The 16,694-nt window shown below is 35.6% G+C and overlaps 1 non-coding gene across 1 annotated transcript; it reads left to right on the forward strand.

Moving 5' to 3' along the window:
* Positions 1-3,190: 3,190 nt before the first annotated feature.
* LOC115939456 (U6 spliceosomal RNA) lies at positions 3,191-3,294 on the forward strand. The gene has a single exon (XR_004074262.1). It is a non-coding gene; the product is annotated as a U6 spliceosomal RNA (small nuclear RNA).
* The last annotated feature ends 13,400 nt before the right edge of the window (positions 3,295-16,694 follow it).

Genomic DNA, 16,694 nt, shown 5'->3' on the forward strand with positions numbered 1-16,694 from the left:
ATCCTATCTTCCAAGTGGGCTGAACTTTCTACCTGGTAACTTTATTCCTTCCATCCGTCCATTCCTTCCTTCCTTCCTTCCGTCCTTCTTTCCTTCCTTCCTTCCTTCCTTCCTTCCTTCCTTCCTTCCTTCCATCAATCATTAATAGCCATCATTTAAAGAATTCACAGTCTGGTTTGGGAAGTGAATAGTTGGACAAATAAAATGCTGCAAGTTCTGAAGAACTTGCCCATCCCATGTCTTCCTCCTCAGAACTGAACACCACTTGCATGAGTGATGGGCGTGGCCCCTGAAACCAAGTTTTATTAGATGAACTACCGATTACTATCAATCCTGAGGACAAGTGTTTCCCGATGTTCCAAAAGACAGCCTTAAATATTTTATTTGCACTACATAAATAGAATCTTGATTTTATGTTCAGGTTATTATTTTGTGGTAGTTTTTATTGCAAAAATAAAAAATGAAATTATATCATAATATTAACATATTCATCAGCTGTGTGAAGTTTACTGATATTCTATTTCAGAAACAAAATTTGCTCTTTGAATCATTATTTAAAACAACATGTTTCTCCCCCAACCCTTTGACTTGGCTCTTGTTTCTCAGTTTAACTCAAAATATTAGCGAATCCCAGTTTTCTGACATGGAGATTTCTTTTTTAATAGAGACTATATTCTCTGCCTTTCTTTCTAAAACATTGTTAAAAATACCATAAGAAAATATAACTCCAGATTGCTGCAGTATTTACTGACAACGCATGCTATTAGAATTCAGATAGGAGTGAGTTTAGGTTTCAGGTTTCAGATATGGCGTTTAACTACTAGTGAATTCTGAACCCGAGATTCCTCACCAGTAGAAATGATACACTTACCTTATTACTTTGCTGCGAGTAATAAACCAGGTTACATGTATAAGTGTACCTTCCCAGTGCCCAAACTATGTTAGAATCTCAATAAATGAAAATATCTTGTCTTCTTCCACTTGTGAGTTTACTTCTAATCTGTAAGTTCCTGGCACATTATTGAATGAATTATTCTCTGTGTCCTCTTAGATATATTAGTTGGCCTTTTTCCTCTGCTTTCTTACCTACTAAGTAAGAAATTGAATCAGATAATATTCTAAATAACCTTCTATCTCAAAAACGCGTTTTCAAACAGGGATAAAAAGAAGATTCACATTAGAGAAAAAATGTAACAAATATCCTAGAATAAGAAAGTTCCGGATTTGAATGTAAAATCTATCACTAACTGTGAAGCTTTGGGTCAGTGGTTAATTTCAGTAAGCATTAGGTCTTTTTCATGAAATAGGGGTAAGTAATGTTTATCTCATAAGTTTCACTTTAATATTAAATGGTATAATGTCAGGAAACAAGGGCTTTTCAATTAATAATAATTATTATAATACTATGCTAATACTATAATCATTATCATTAACCATTACCATCTCATTATTATTGTTATTTCAGTATCTCAATTTTAGAACAGAAGCTTGAAAAATAATTAAGTTTATTATAAGTTTAGTAAAATGATTGTCTAAACAATATGTGTATTCAAATTCTTAGGGACTGTGAGCCATTGAGGAAACACATGTTCCCTCATATTTAATTCAGGGCAATATTTATCTAAAAACATTCTTAACATTTTTATGTTTTCAAAAAGAAGTTATTGAAAAATCTAAAGTTTTCCAAACACTGGGGCAATAGCAGTAGGGAAACAAGCAAACAAACAACTGCTCACATAGAGCTTATAGTCTAGCATTAGGATTGGGTGATATAATCGGTATCAGTTGGCTTTTTGCCAGGTAACAAACCACTCCACAATTAGTGTTTTAAGACAATAAGCAATTATTATTTCTCATCAGTTCTGTGGGTCAGCTAGGAGAGTCTTCTGGTCTGTACCGGCTCAGCTTGTGGTGGGTGATCTAAGATGAACTCACATGTCTGGAATTTGGATGGAGGTACATGGGCAATGGGGATGACTTGACCAAGGGTCTCTTTTTATATAACGCTTGCCTTAAGCTCCTACACATATACTAGTGGGTGCAGGGTTCCCATAAGCAGCAAGATGGAGTGAGTCCCATGTGTAAGAAAACTGTGAAGTCTCTGCTTAGATCATGTTTGCAGTTGCCTTACTGGCTAAAGCAAAGAACCTGGCAAACCCCTAGCCACTGGGGGTAGAGTACTCAATCTACTACATAATCTGTTGACATGAGATTCAAAACTGGGGATCTTAGAACAAGGAAAATGGGCTAAAAGAGACAATAGGAGCACAGGGTACACCTAATAGCCCAATGGTCTGAGGTTGAATGAGAGAAAATCGGTTACCTCCTAAGGGATCTTAGCAATACAGAATCATCAGGGAAAAGTCAGGTTTTAGTTGGAGAAAGAAGGGAAGGAAAAATTTCTAAACTGGTGAACAAGTAAAAGTTGAGGAAATAGGGTATTTTGTTAGGGAGTGACAATGATTTCCTGAGGGGTTTGGGAGCTGAGAATGAGATCAAATTAAGAGATTAAAAGCCAAGTGATAAGGAGTAACGTGAGAGTTTGGAGTTTATGCTGGGGATCAGTATAAGAGGAATAAATGTGTATAATAAAAGTTTTTCACTTAGAGTAACCTTGCTGAGGAGATATTAAAATGGGTATTATGTTTCCCATAACTGGTTCTACCAGGTAAAATTATTAAAGGACCAGACAAATAGTCATTTCAAGTTTGCCAGACTCTTCGTGGACCTAACTGAAGACATTTCATGACCAATAACAAATGTTGAAACTACGGTGTGTCGCCCTTGAACATTCTTTTCCATCCAGAGTGCTACTTTTTACTCCTTCATAAGCATAGCCACCATTCTAGAACTTAAAAGTATACATTTTACCCCCTCAGTGAACTATTGAGTGTATTTCTTTTTCTGGCATGTGTTCACTTGGCTGATAAGTAAATAAAAACTGCTTTGTCTTTTTATTTTTTTGAGAGTCTTGTTTATTTTTTGTTAAGAGTCTTATAAGATGGTCACAGAACAGTTGTTGTGATGACTTGGTGAGTGTTCCAGTGGGGGTGGGGAGGGCATCTTTTTCAGAGCATGCAGGTTTCCACTGAGGATGGGCGAAGCTCAGTTGAGAGCACTCAGACCTCTAGGCTTCATGTCTAACATCCAGAGCACAAAGAAAATTTTTTTATAGAGGATATCTTTTAAAGTGCTCACTTGGGCAGCACATATGCTAAAATTGGAACGATACAGAGAAGTTTAGCATGGCCCCTGCGCAAGGATGACACACACATTTGTGAAGATGTCTTTTATGAAATATATGCTTCTTAGGATCAATAAAATAATCTGTACAGTGAGATATTTTATGTATATAGGCAAAGTAAAAATCCTCCTAATTTATTTATCTCTACATTTAGACATATTTCTAAACATTCTTATTTTATCTTCATAGTCAAATATAGATTAATCATCTATGAATATATCTAAAAATGAATTTATTTACATGCATGAACTACTAGTTATTGTTCTATATAAATAGATGATTTTCAATTTAACAGTTCTACATTATTTTTAAGTAATTCTCTAGAAGTGCCCCTGATTTTAGCAGACTAAAATTTTGAGAATAAGTTCATGTCTACCTATCCATAAACTTCATGATTTTAAAAGTCTTTATCTTACTGCTCAGCCTTTATCTTTCCAGTTAGAGGAATCCTCATTTATAATCTGTCATTATCCAGAAGGTTCCGCATACCCTTGATCAACAGTAGAAAGGTTAAGCTTCACTTTCTAAATCAGGACCTGAAGGAACTTGATAAGAGACAGCTAGAGTCAGGGATCATTAATCACTATCATGCTAGAAAAATTGAGAAAAATATTGAGAAATATAACATTGTAATTTGGGAACTTTCTTTTCTTCCTTTTTTTTTTTTCTTTCAAAATTTGAACAACATATGTTAAGAGAATTAAGTTTAAAAATTAAGTTACTAAATAAGGCTTATGATAAAAATTTGTATTTGAAATGATATAGTCTTTCAAAATAGCACAGATTTTGTATAATGTTTTATTAGTAAACTTGAGGTTAAATTATTTCTCTTCAGGTGTAATAGACCCACAAAGACTTGAGAAACTGGAACTTTTTTATATTCCTCCTTGTCTCTCCATATACCTTTATATCACTCCCTATCTCCATCCCCCAGCTGCCAAAAAGCCAACTATTAAGCTATATCTAAATCTATATAATATTTTTCACACCTGTGTAGGATTTGAGGGAAAAGCTTTTATAAATTCACTTTCATAATACTTTGCTTGAAGTAAATGATGGGTTATAATGTGCTCTGCAACCAGACTGGCATGAGATTGTGGTTGGGGAAAGAGAGGAAAGGAAGGAGTATGTGTGTATGTGCATGTATGTGTATATGTTTATGTTAGAGAAAGAGCAAGAGTGAGAGCAAAAGATATTAAAGATTTTTGAAGGATATAGCACCTCTGTTGGATATATAATGCTGGAGAATTTAGATAATTGGAAGATGGTGCATGGGAGATTTCTGATGCTATGGGTGTGGATGAACTCATTCAAGGAAAGTGTATAGAATGAGAATTGGAAAAATCCAGGAACAATTTTTGTTCACAAATATCAAAACAAGAAGCTCTAAGTAGTAAGAGCTTGATCTGGACCTATACCAGAAAACTGCTCTCTGGTCACTAAGATATATGAATTTAAAAATAAAGATTTTGTTTAGGCTTCAATGGTAGTTATGAAAAGCAGTGGGAGAAGCAAATGTTAAACTAATTATTGAAGATTCCCTACATGCTTTGAAGCATTTGAGTCATATCCTATCATCTTAAAATTAACACAAAACCTAAAATGGACAATTGGAATACAAGCAAATACTATGAGGCATATTTCAGATCCTTTTCATAAGTAAGTTGAAGATGATGATCCTCTTTGATTGTTTATCAGTTACCAAAATGTCTCTTTAATACAATTTTGTATACTTATAGGCAAATGCACAAATGGCTATCAACAGGTATTTGATTTATATATTTAGTATAGATTTCATTGATATATAGTTGACACAGTATTACATTAGTTTCAGGTATACAACATAGTGATTTGACAAGTTTATACATCATGGTATGCTCACCACAGGGGAGGCTACCATCAATCACTTTGTAATGCTATTCTAACACTATTGGCTGTATTCCCTAAATTGTATGTTTTATTCCCCTAATTTATTCATTCCATAATTGGAAGCCTGTTTCTCCCACTCCCCTTCACCTATCTTGCCCACGCCCCACTCACCACCCCTTTGGCAGTTGTCAGTTCTCTGTATTGATGAGTCTATTTCTGCTTTTTTGTTTGCGTATTCATTTGTTTTTTTCAGATTCCACATATAAGTGAAATCATATAATATTTGTCTTTCTCAGTTTGACTTATTTCACTTAGCAGAATACCCTTTAGGTCCAACCATTTGTTGCACATGGCAAGATCTCAGAGGTTTTTTGTTTTTTTTTTTATGGCTGAGCAATATTCCATTATATATATACACACACAACACATCTTTATCCATTCATCTATGGATGGACACTTAGGTGGTATCTTGGCTATTGTAAATAATGCTGCAATAAGCATGGAGGTGCATCTATCTTTTTTGAATTAGTGTTTTTATATTCTTTGGATAAATAGTAGTGGAATTACTGGATCATATGGTAATTCTATTTTTAATTTTTTTTGAGGAATCTCCATACTGTTTTCCACAGAGGCTGCACCAGTTTGCATTCCCACCAACGGTGCACGAGGGTTCCCTTTTCCCTACATCCTTGCTAACACCTGTTACTTCTTGTCTTTTTGATACTAGCCATTCTGACAAGTATGAGGTAATATCTCATTATGGTTTTGATTTGCATTTTCCTGATGATTAATGATATTGAGCATCTTTTCACATCACTGTTGACCATCTATATGTCTTTGGGAAAATGTCTATTCTGGTCTTCTGCCCATTTATAAAATTGGATTTTTTTTTTTGGTGTTGAGTTGTATAAGTTATTTATATATTGTGGATATTAACCCCTTATTAGATATATCATTTGCAAATATCTTTCTGCATTCACTAGGTTGCTTTTTTTTGTTGATGGTTTTGTGAAAAAGCTTTTTATTTTGATGTAGTCCCAATAGTTTAATTTTGCCTTTGTTTCTCTTGCCTGAGGAGGTATATCTAGAAAAATGTTTCTATGGCCAGTATCAAAGGAATTAATGACTATATTTCCTTCTAGAATTTTTATGGTTTCAGGTCTCATATTTAGGTCTTTAATCCATTTTGAGTTTATTTTTATGTGTGGTGCAAGAAAGTGGTCCAGTTTTATTGTTTTGCATGAAGCTGTCCGGTTTTTCCAGTACCATTTGAAGAGACTGTCTTTTCCCCATTGCATATTCTTGCTTCCTTTGTCACAGATTAATTGATCATATAAGCATGGGTTTACATTTATATCTGGTCTCTCTATTCTGTTCCATTGATCTTTGTGTCTATTTTTGTGCCAGTACCATACTGTTTTAATTACTACAGCTTTGTAGTATAACTTGAAATCAGGAATTGTGAAACCAGTTTTGTTTTTCGTCTTCAAAATCACTTTAGCTATATGGATTCTTTTGTGGTTTCATACAAATTTTAGGATTATTTATTCTAGTTCTGTGAAAAATGCTGTTGGTATTTTGAAGGGATTACATTAAATCTGTAGATTGCTTTGGGTAGTATGGACATTTTACCAATATTTGTTCTCCCAAACCATGAGCATGAATATCTTTTTATTTGTCTGTGTCATCTTCAGTTTCTTTCATAAGTGCTTTATAGTTTTCAGAATACAGGTCTTTCACCTCCTTATTAAGTTTAACTCTGGGTATTTTACTATTTTTGGTGCCATTACAAATGGGATTGCTTTCTTAATTTCTCTGTTGCTTCTTTATTAGTGCATAGAAATGCAATGAATTTCTGTACATTGATTTTGTATCTTGCAAACTTACTGAATTCATTTATAAGTTTTAGTAGTTTTTGGTGGTCTTTAAGATTTTCTGTGTATAGTATTATGTCATCTCCAAATAGTCAAAGTTTTACTTCTTTCTTACTAATTTGGATGTCTTTTATTTCTTTGTCGTGTGATTGCTGTGGCTAGTACTTACAGTAATAGGTTGAATAAAAGTGGTGGGAGTGGACATCCTTGTATTGTTCTTGACCTTAGGAGGAAAGCTCTCAATTTTTATTTTTGAATATAATGTTAGCTGTGTGTTTTGCATAAACGATCTTTATTATATTGAGGTATGTTCTCTCTAAACCTACTTTGTTGCAGGTTTTTATCATGATATTGGACTTCTTATCATGATATTGGACTTTGTCAATTGCATTTTCTGATCTATTGAAATGATTATATATTTTTATCCCTTCTCTTATTGGTCGGTCACACTTATTTGTGAATATTGAACCACTCTTGCATCCTGGTTATTAATTCCACCTGATTGTGGTGAATGATTTGTTTTTTTAATGTATTGTTGCATTTGGTTTGCTAATATTTTGTTGAGGATTTTTGCTGTATTCATCAGAGATACTGACCTGTAGTTCTCTCTTTTTTTTTTTATAGTGATTTTATCAGTTTTTGGTATCAGGGTAGTATGTTCCTTGTAAAATGAATTTGGAAATTTTCCTTCTTCTATTTTATGGAATAGTTTGAGAACAAGTATTAACTCTTCTTTAAATGCTTGGTAGAATTCCCCTGTAAAGCTATCTGATCCTGGACTCTGTGTGTTGTGACTTTTTTTAAATTACTGATTCACTTTTATTGCTGGTAATCAGTCTGTTCAAATTTAATGCTTTTTCATGATTCAGTTTTCAGAGGTTACGTATTTCTAGGAATTTATCAATTTCTTCTAGTTTGTCCAATTTGTTGGCATAGAATTTTTCATAATATTCTTTTGTAATGTTTTATATTTCTGTGGTGTCGTTTGTTATTTCTTTTCTTTCATTTCTGACTTTGAGTCATCTCTCTCCTTTTTTGATGGGTCTGGCTAAAGGTTTATCAATTTTGTTGATCTTTTCAAAGAATCAGCTCCAGGTTTCATTGATCTATTGAGGGGTTTGTGTGTGTGCTTGTGTGTGTGTGTGTGTGTGTGCACGCACGTGCACGTGTTGTTGCTGTTTTATGTTTTGCGTTTGTTTTTGGTTTTTAGTTTTTATTTCACTTATTTCTGCTCTAATCTTTATTATTTATTTCCTTATACTGATTTTGGGTTTTGTTTGTTCTTTTTTTAGCTCTTTTAGGTGTAAGTTTAGGTGGTTTGAGATTTTTCTTGCTTCATGAGGTAGGCCTGTATTGCTATAAACTTCCCTCTTAGAACTGCTTTTGCTGCTTTTTCTCTCTCTCCTTTTCTTTTTCTTTTTCCTTTTCTTTTCTTTTACTGGGTTTTTATTTGTGGTTTTCATTCAGTTTGTATATAACATCTTCTGTATATAGCAGTTTATATTAAATTGATGTTTGCTTAAGTTTGAACCCATTCTTTACTCCTCTCCCCTCAACCACCTTTTAGGTATAGTATATGGTGTCATAATTTACATCTTTAATTTTGTGAGTCCCTTGACTGATTTTTACAGATATGTATTTTTAATGTTTTTGTGCTTCCTACTTTCATTACTCTTGCTTATGAGTCCACTCAGAGTCCCCTTTAACATTTCTTGTATGGCTGGTTTAGTCGTCATGAATTCTTTTAACTTTTTTTTGTCTGGGAAACTCTTTATCTCTCCTTCTATTCTGAATGATAACCTTGTTGGATAGAGTATTCTCGGCTGCAGCTTTTTTCCCTTCAGCACTTTGAATACATAATGCCACTTTCTTTTCTGGCTGGCAAAGTTTCTGCATAAAAAATCAGCTGATAGCCTTCTGGAGTTTCCCTTGTATGTAACTGCTTTCTTTTCTCTTGCTGCTTTTCAAATTCTCTCTTTATCACTACTTTTTGTCATCTTAATTACTATGTGTCTTGGTGTGGACTTCCTTGGGTTGATATTGCTTGAGGATCTCTGTGCCACCTGGATCTAGATTTTTGTTTTCGTACCCAGTTTAGGGAAGTTTTCAGCTATTATTTCTTCAAATAAATTTCCTGCCCCTTTTTCTTTCTCTTTTCCTTCTGGGATCTCTATGATGCTAATGTTATTATGTTTGATGGTGTCACTGAGTTCTCTAGTTGTATTCTCATTTTGCATAATTTTTTTTCTCCCACTTGATCAGATTGATGACTCATGATGATTCATTACTCTGTCCTCCAGGTTGCTGATTTGTTCTTCGGCTTAGTATACTGTTTATTCCATCTGGTGTGTTTTTACTTTCACTTATTGTGTTCTTCGTCTCTGATTGGTTCTTTTTAATCTCATTGTTATGGGTGTCACTGATGTCCTCCATTCTTTTCTCAAATCCAGTGGGTATCTTAATCATTACTTTGAATTTTCTATCAAGCATATTACTTATCTTCATTTTGCCTAGGTCTCTTGCTGTGATTTTGTCCTGTTCTTTCATGTGGCACATATTCCTTGGTCTCCTCATTTTGTCTAACTCTCTGTATCTGTTTCTCTGTGTTAGGAAAGACAACTATGTCTCCTGTGCTTGAAAATAATGGCCTTATGAAGAAGAGGTCCTGCAGTTCCCTGCCATGTAGTTTCCCTTCTTCACTAGGACCTAGTGCTTCAGGGAAATCTCTTCTGTGTCATGTGTGTGCCCTGCTGTTGTGGCTGAGCCAGTTTCTCCTTAAGTTCAGTCATCTGCAATGCCTTTCTTTTCCTGTTGTGGGCAGTGTTTGGTTCCTCTGGTGTTATTGGACCAGTCTAGGGTGGATCCCCAGAAGTATATTGCAGGGGGAGGTGGGGCACAGTGGTGGTGCTAGTAAGCTTTGTGCGGTCTGGTTGTCTGTGGGAGTAGCCCTGCAGCACCTGGACCGAAGTGAGCTGTCCAGAGGGGTGGATTGGCAGAAGCACAGTGCAGGGAGGTGGTGTAGTGTGCTAGCAAGTTAGGTAGGTACCTTTGAAACTAATGCTTCAGTGCTGTATCTCTGCTGGCTGTTTGTTGTGCTGTCTCTTTAAGTCAGGGACTCAGTTTCCTCTCACCCTCCCAACCCTCCCAGAGCTGAGCCTGCTGATTTTTTTCAAAATTCCATGTTTTAAGTCCTGCTGGCTGTAAGAACTCCTGAAATTCAGCCTCTCTTTTTGTAAAAAGCCAAATGTTATGGGGAACTGTCTTCCCCATGTGACCTCCCTGGTGTGGGTGTGTGTTTCTCCCCCCTTGCCCTGCCAGTGATGTCATTCCCTCCTGTGCACAGTTCCACAATTCTGTTTAGTTCCTGACCCTGTTTCTACCCTTTCTACACTCTTCCATGTGGCCTCTTCTCTACATTTAATTGTGGAGTTTATTCTGCCAGTTTTTGGGTAATTTTCTTGGTTATTTACACTGATGGAGGGGTTACCTAGTTGTATCCATAGGAGAAGGTGAGCCTGGGTGCTACTATGCCATCTTCCCTGGATGTCCCCAGTCATGATTTTTACTCTTTGTTTTGTTGATATGGTATATCATGTCAATTGATTTGCAAATATTGATACATCCTTGCATCCCTGGAATAAATCCTACTTGATCTTGTTAAATGATTCTTTTAAAATATTGTTAAATGTGGGGCGCCTGGGTGGCTCAGTTGGTTAAGCACCTGCCTTCGGCTCAGGTCATGATCCTGGAGTCCCGGGATCAAGTCCCGCATCGGGCTCCCTGCTCGGCAGGGAGTCTGCTTCTCCCTCTGACCCTCCTCCCTCTCATGCTCTCTGTCTCTCATTCTCTCTCTCTCAAATAAATAAATAAAATCTTTAAAAAAAAATAATAAAATAAATAAATAAATAAAATACTGTTAAATGTGGTTTGCTAATATTTTCTTGAGGATTTTTGCATCCATGTATATGAAGAATATTGGTCTGTAGTTTTCTCTTTTTGTAGTGCCTTTGTCTGGTTTTGACTTCAGGATAATGTTGGTATAAGGATGTATATTAAATATGTTAGTGTGCATACCTGTGGGGGAGTAGCCTGGGGGTAAGGTTCAGGGAAGAAAGACAAGAAATACTGTGAAAAAATAAGACAGAACAAGAGAGCCATCTTTAATGTGTCTATAATATGTAAGATACTGCAAATAAAGGGTTATGATGAACTCAGCATGCTCTTTAAGATCAACCAAGTGCTTAATTTTAAAAAGTATTTTTCTTAATAGTTGACTAAATGTTAATAGATTATGAAAAAGTAAATCACAAAATTTATTTTTAAAAGTGTATCATAGTTTCTAAAGGATTTAATTAAAAGGTATAATATTATATTTTCTAATGTAATCATTTGGACATGCTTTGTTTTGAATGTGTGACTGATCTTTGTCAAGATACAAAATTTATGCAGAAAAAAAGTTTTAATGTTTTAAATCATAGTCCATGTAAAGGAATGATTATTCAGTATTAGCTAATGTAATTCCCAACAAAGAATGAATAAAAAATAACTGACCCTTAGAAACATATTGAAATTTGAGTTAGAACTAAATGAACAATATAAATAAAAATGTAATAATATTCCAATCCAAAGGAAAACTTTAACACCTGTGTAATTTCTATTGGACCTATCAGAGTTTATGATCTCTCTCTCTCTCTCTTTTTCTTTTTTTATAAAGCAATGAAGTTCATACACATTCACTTAGGGCTACAATCAATATTTATTGTTAATGCCCCTATTTTGTTTCTAAAACTTCCAAGTATTCACCATAATGAGATTTTAAGTAACCGCCTAAGGCAATACAGATTTTGTCATAAATAAGAAATTAGCTACGGCAAAAAGAGCAGCATATTAACATGCGTTGGGCAACTGTTCCAGTTTTTCTTAGCCTGAACAGTGTTAGTCTCTGCCTTATCATGAATTTTGCAGGCAACTTGTGAAGTTTTGTTGTGGTTGTGTTTTCTCTCTCTGGTAAATGAGTCTTCGTATTTTAAAGTAGTTATTTTTACCTTTTTTCCCCTCCATCCTAATGGAGTCTCTGGAGTAGAATACACTTTACTAAAGCACTAAATAACTATTTTCCAGTATAAGTACCAGTTTTTGCTAAGCACAATTTCACAATTTTTGCAAAGCAAAAGTTCAAGATAATAAAGATAAACCTGTAATCTTATTGGCTTGGTCCTTATTTCATTTTTATTCTTCACTCAAGTAAAGTATAAATTGAAAGATATAAGAGGGTAATTTATTGATATAGCCTCTAAATCCATAGTTTTTCATCTCATTGAACTCCCATTTCCTAGTTTTTCCTATTTTCTGCTAATAGAAATATCCTCTCAAGATTTCTCATGACTCTGTCATATTTTAAATTTTCAAACTTTATTATTGTTCAGGGCACACAGTCCTCTTCTGGTTCTCAAGGCCTTATGTAATCAAATTCCTATTGCAGTGACAGAATGTTAAATGGAATTTTCTCTGTGGTTTCAGAGATACTATAGTGACCCCAAAAGCCAAGGAGGAGTGTAAATGCATATCAGCTAAGCAGGACAGGTAAACAAATTGCACTGAGTTTTGCAGTCCTCTCGCAGTCCATGCCAAAGCTATATGAAGGGAGGCTGGTTCTGATGGAAACAACCAAGCTCAATACTAGGTGCATTTCCTCTCTCCTCCCTCTGAGTGCTCCTTCTACCCTAAGCTATCTGAGACTTGCTTAAGAGAACACAAGTGGAGAGCTGAATATGTGTCCACTGGATTTGAAGAGTAGTGATACCAGGAAAGTACCCCAAACACCTAAAGACCAGAGACTGGTCGGAGTGAGGAGGCACTGGTGTGTAAGATTTACTTCCACCTATTGGTGGCAGAGTGTGTTTCTCATGTTCCAGAGTTGGACCCCCCGGAAGAAACCTGGATTTAGATGATGTTGAAAGAAAATCACCGGGCCCAATGGAGAGAGCCTTTGTGGAGAAGATCCCACTGAAATCCAGGGGCGAAGAGGGTGCTTGTGTGTTAACACAAAATAAGAACCTAAGAGGTAAAGTCAGCATTTGGGCACATGTTATAGTGTGAGAGTACTTAAGCCAGGTACCAATCTAGTATGATCTTTTCTACTTTTTCCTTTTTCCTTGGCTCTAGCCTTGCAGTAACTAGAGACAGTAGAGTTAATGCAGGGGGAATCAAAGACAAAGGGGAAAGGAAAGAAACCAAACACACTTAGATTCCCCAACTGTAGATGCCCAAACTAAATTAGATGGAAACTGAAGTAAAGGAGGCAGGCTTTTGTTCACAATGTGAAGTTGAACATTTGATATCAGACGTGATTAGATTTTTCTGTAACCTGTAAATATTTCTGTGTTAGGCCAGAGATTGATTGGAACAGCTATGGAGACTGTTTGCCATCTCCTCAAGTGTGAAGGAGGAACCAGGTGACCTAAAGTTCTGTAAACCCATGTCCCCTCCTGTACCTCCCCCGTATGAGTGATCAGTTAGGGTACAGTGTTATTTTTTTTCACCCGCCTTTGTCTTCTACCCCTTACTTAGTTTCATTGATATTTATTTACACTACACATATTTATGTAAAAGAGTTTATTCACTGAGTCAAAATTGAAGTTTTGAAATTTAAAAATTATGCTCACCTATTTTCTCCTACTTTGGACAGTATCATCTTTTCTCTGAGACAATGATTGCCACAAACTAAATTGGGGATGAAGTTCATGGAGAGCAAATGGTACAAGAAAGTGTGAGAGACAATTATCATATCTCATTCACATGTGGAATTTGAGAAACAAAACAGAGGATCAAGGGGAAGGGAGGGAAAAATAAAGACAAAATCAGAGAGGGAGACAAACCGTAAAAGACTCTTTTTTTTTTTTTAAGATTTTATTTATTTATTTATTTGAGACAGAGAGAATGAGAGAGAGAGAGCACATGAGAGGGGGGAGGGTCAGAGGGAGAAGCAGGCTCCCCGCCGAGCAGGGAGCCCGATGCGGGACTCGATCCAGGGACTCCAGGATCATACCTGAGCCGAAAGCAGTCGCCCAACCAACTGAGCCACCCAGGCGCCCCCGTAAGAGACTCTTAATCATAGGAAACAAACTGAAGGTTGCTGGAGGGGAAGGCGTGGGGATGGGGTAACAGGGTGGTGGACAATAAGGAGGGCACATGATGTAATAAGCACTGGGTATTATAAAAGACTGATGAATCACTGAACTCTACCTCTGAAACTAATAATATACTATATGTTAATTAATTGAATTTAAATAAAATAAAATTTAAAACAGAATGTGAGAGAAAATCAGCATGGGCTAACGTCTTATAATTCTGTCAGATTGAGGCAGAGACTGTTAGCTGTCTTCCTTGATTCTGTTCTCCCCTACTTACATATTGTAATAGAATTTTAGCCTGGGAAAATAGCTGCTTAGCTAAATAATACATTTTCCAGCCATTTTTCAGCCAAGCTGGACATAGAATTAAGTTCTATCAGTTGGAGGTATATAAAATGAATTTTTCTGTCAGGTAAGTACTTGAAGGGGGGTGCTCTTCCTGTCCCTTCTTCTTCCATTTTGTGGTTTGGAAAATGGACACAGTAGCAAGCCATCTTGTGCCTTGTGGATGAGGGTAGTATGCTTTGCTTGCAGAAGGAGCTGCAGGATCAGCCCTATAGTGCTCAAACTCAGACTGCCACATCAGAGAGCTATAAATTTATATGTTTAGGTTACTGTTATTTTGGGCATCCTAGCTAACATAACCACCAAAAATATGCTGACTTTTCTATTAATCTTGTAAATTGGAAGACTTGGATCAATACTTGCACACTTAATTCCATCTTTAAAATATTAATATTGTATTAATCTTATACATGGATGATATTAATTTGATATAGATCATAGATTCACTTTCAGAAAGTAACATATCTTGATTCTGTTACTATTTAAGGTAAAAAAAATGACAAAGTGACTATTATCATCATAATTATTTCCCATTATTTAAGAAGTATTAGCTAATGCAGTAAGACAAGTAATATTTATGAGAATTAAAATATTTGGTAACAAGAAAATAGTCATCTTTAAGGATGTTATGATGACCTAAATAGAAAACTCAAGGGAATAAAGTGAAAATCCATTTGAAGTTAAAAAAAAGAGTTCATAAGGATGTTTACCATATGAATACAAAAAAAATCAATAGTTTTCTATATACCAGCAGTAATCCATTTGGAAATCTAATGGAAACAAGACTTCTTTCATGAGAGTAATAAAACTATTGAGAAGAAACTTTTAAACTATATTAAGAAATAGAAGATCGGGTGCCTGGGTGGCTCAGTTGGTTAAACGACTGCCTTCGGCTCAGGTCATGATCCTGGAGTCCCTGGATCGAGTCCCACATCGGGCTCCCTGCTCGGCAGGGAGTCTGCTTCTCCCTCTGACCCTCCCCCGTCTCATGCTCTCTCTCTCTATCTCATTCTCTCTCTCAAATAAATAAATAAAATCTTTAAAAAAAAAAAAGAAATAGAAGATGAAGATAACATGAGATAGGTGATATCACTGAGTGGGAAGACTAGGTATTGTTATATGTGAGTTCTTCTCCAATTTTAATCTATGCTTTGATTTAATTCCTCTAAAATTCCTAATAATATGTTCTGGAACTTGAAAAGTGATTCTAAATTTTCTGTGAGAATAAATAAGTTTTATTTTCATTTGGTCCATATATTTGTGTTTTAGATTCAAATTTAATGAACTATCTTTTAGGAATTTCGAGATGATTGTTGGATCATCTATTCAAAGCAATTGGCTTATCAATTACTCATAATAGGTTGTATTGACAAGGTACAAAGGGCATGCATAGGTAGAGAGCCTATCCCAGGGCCAGATGGAGAAGAGTTAACAAAATAATCCCAATCAAAACAACAGAGGTGTGGGCGCCTGGGTGGCTCAGTTGGTTAAGCGACTGCCTTCGGCTCGGGTCATGATCCTGGAGTCCCTGGATCGAGTCCCACATCGGGCTCCCTGCTTGGCAGGGAGTCTGCTTCTCCCTCTGACCCTCCCCCCTCTCTATGTGCTCTCTCTCATTCTCTCTCTCTCTCAAATAAATAAACAAAATCTTTAAAAACAAAACAAAAAAAACAAAACAACAGAGGTGTTTGTTTTCAGTTATGAATTAAAGGTATACTTAAAAATATCTTGGAATGTGTAGCATTTTATTTTAATGATGATTATACTTTATATTATATCTTGAGTTATATAGTGCTTTGTCATTTATGGAGTGTATTAACATATTTTATCTGACTTTTATCTTGATAAGCTTGCTTAAAGGGAATGGTTACCATCCTACTGTTACAAGTGAGGAAATTACAGATGAGAGAAGGTCAAATAATTGTTTCAAGTGAAACAGCTAGTAGTAATTCTTTTGATTCCTAGTGCAGTGCTCATTCTGTTATCCCATATTTTATATCTCTATGTTCATCTCTGAGCAATGAGATGGTCAGGGAAATACTAAAGAACATCTATGAAATTGGGCATCAAGCATCTCTTCCCATCTTGGTTTTGAACTTGACCTGTAAGTCAGAGCTATTGATCCTTCCTTATCTTCTATTCCTCTAATCTATAATGATTTTCCATTGATTTGTCTTGCCTTGCCTTGTTATTCTATGCCAGCTGCTTTTCTTTTATCAACCCTACAGA

Source organism: Leptonychotes weddellii, chromosome 4 (genome assembly GCF_054177405.1).
Source record: "Leptonychotes weddellii isolate Sample4059 chromosome 4, ASM5417740v2, whole genome shotgun sequence".
Lineage (NCBI taxonomy): Eukaryota > Metazoa > Chordata > Mammalia > Carnivora > Phocidae > Leptonychotes > Leptonychotes weddellii.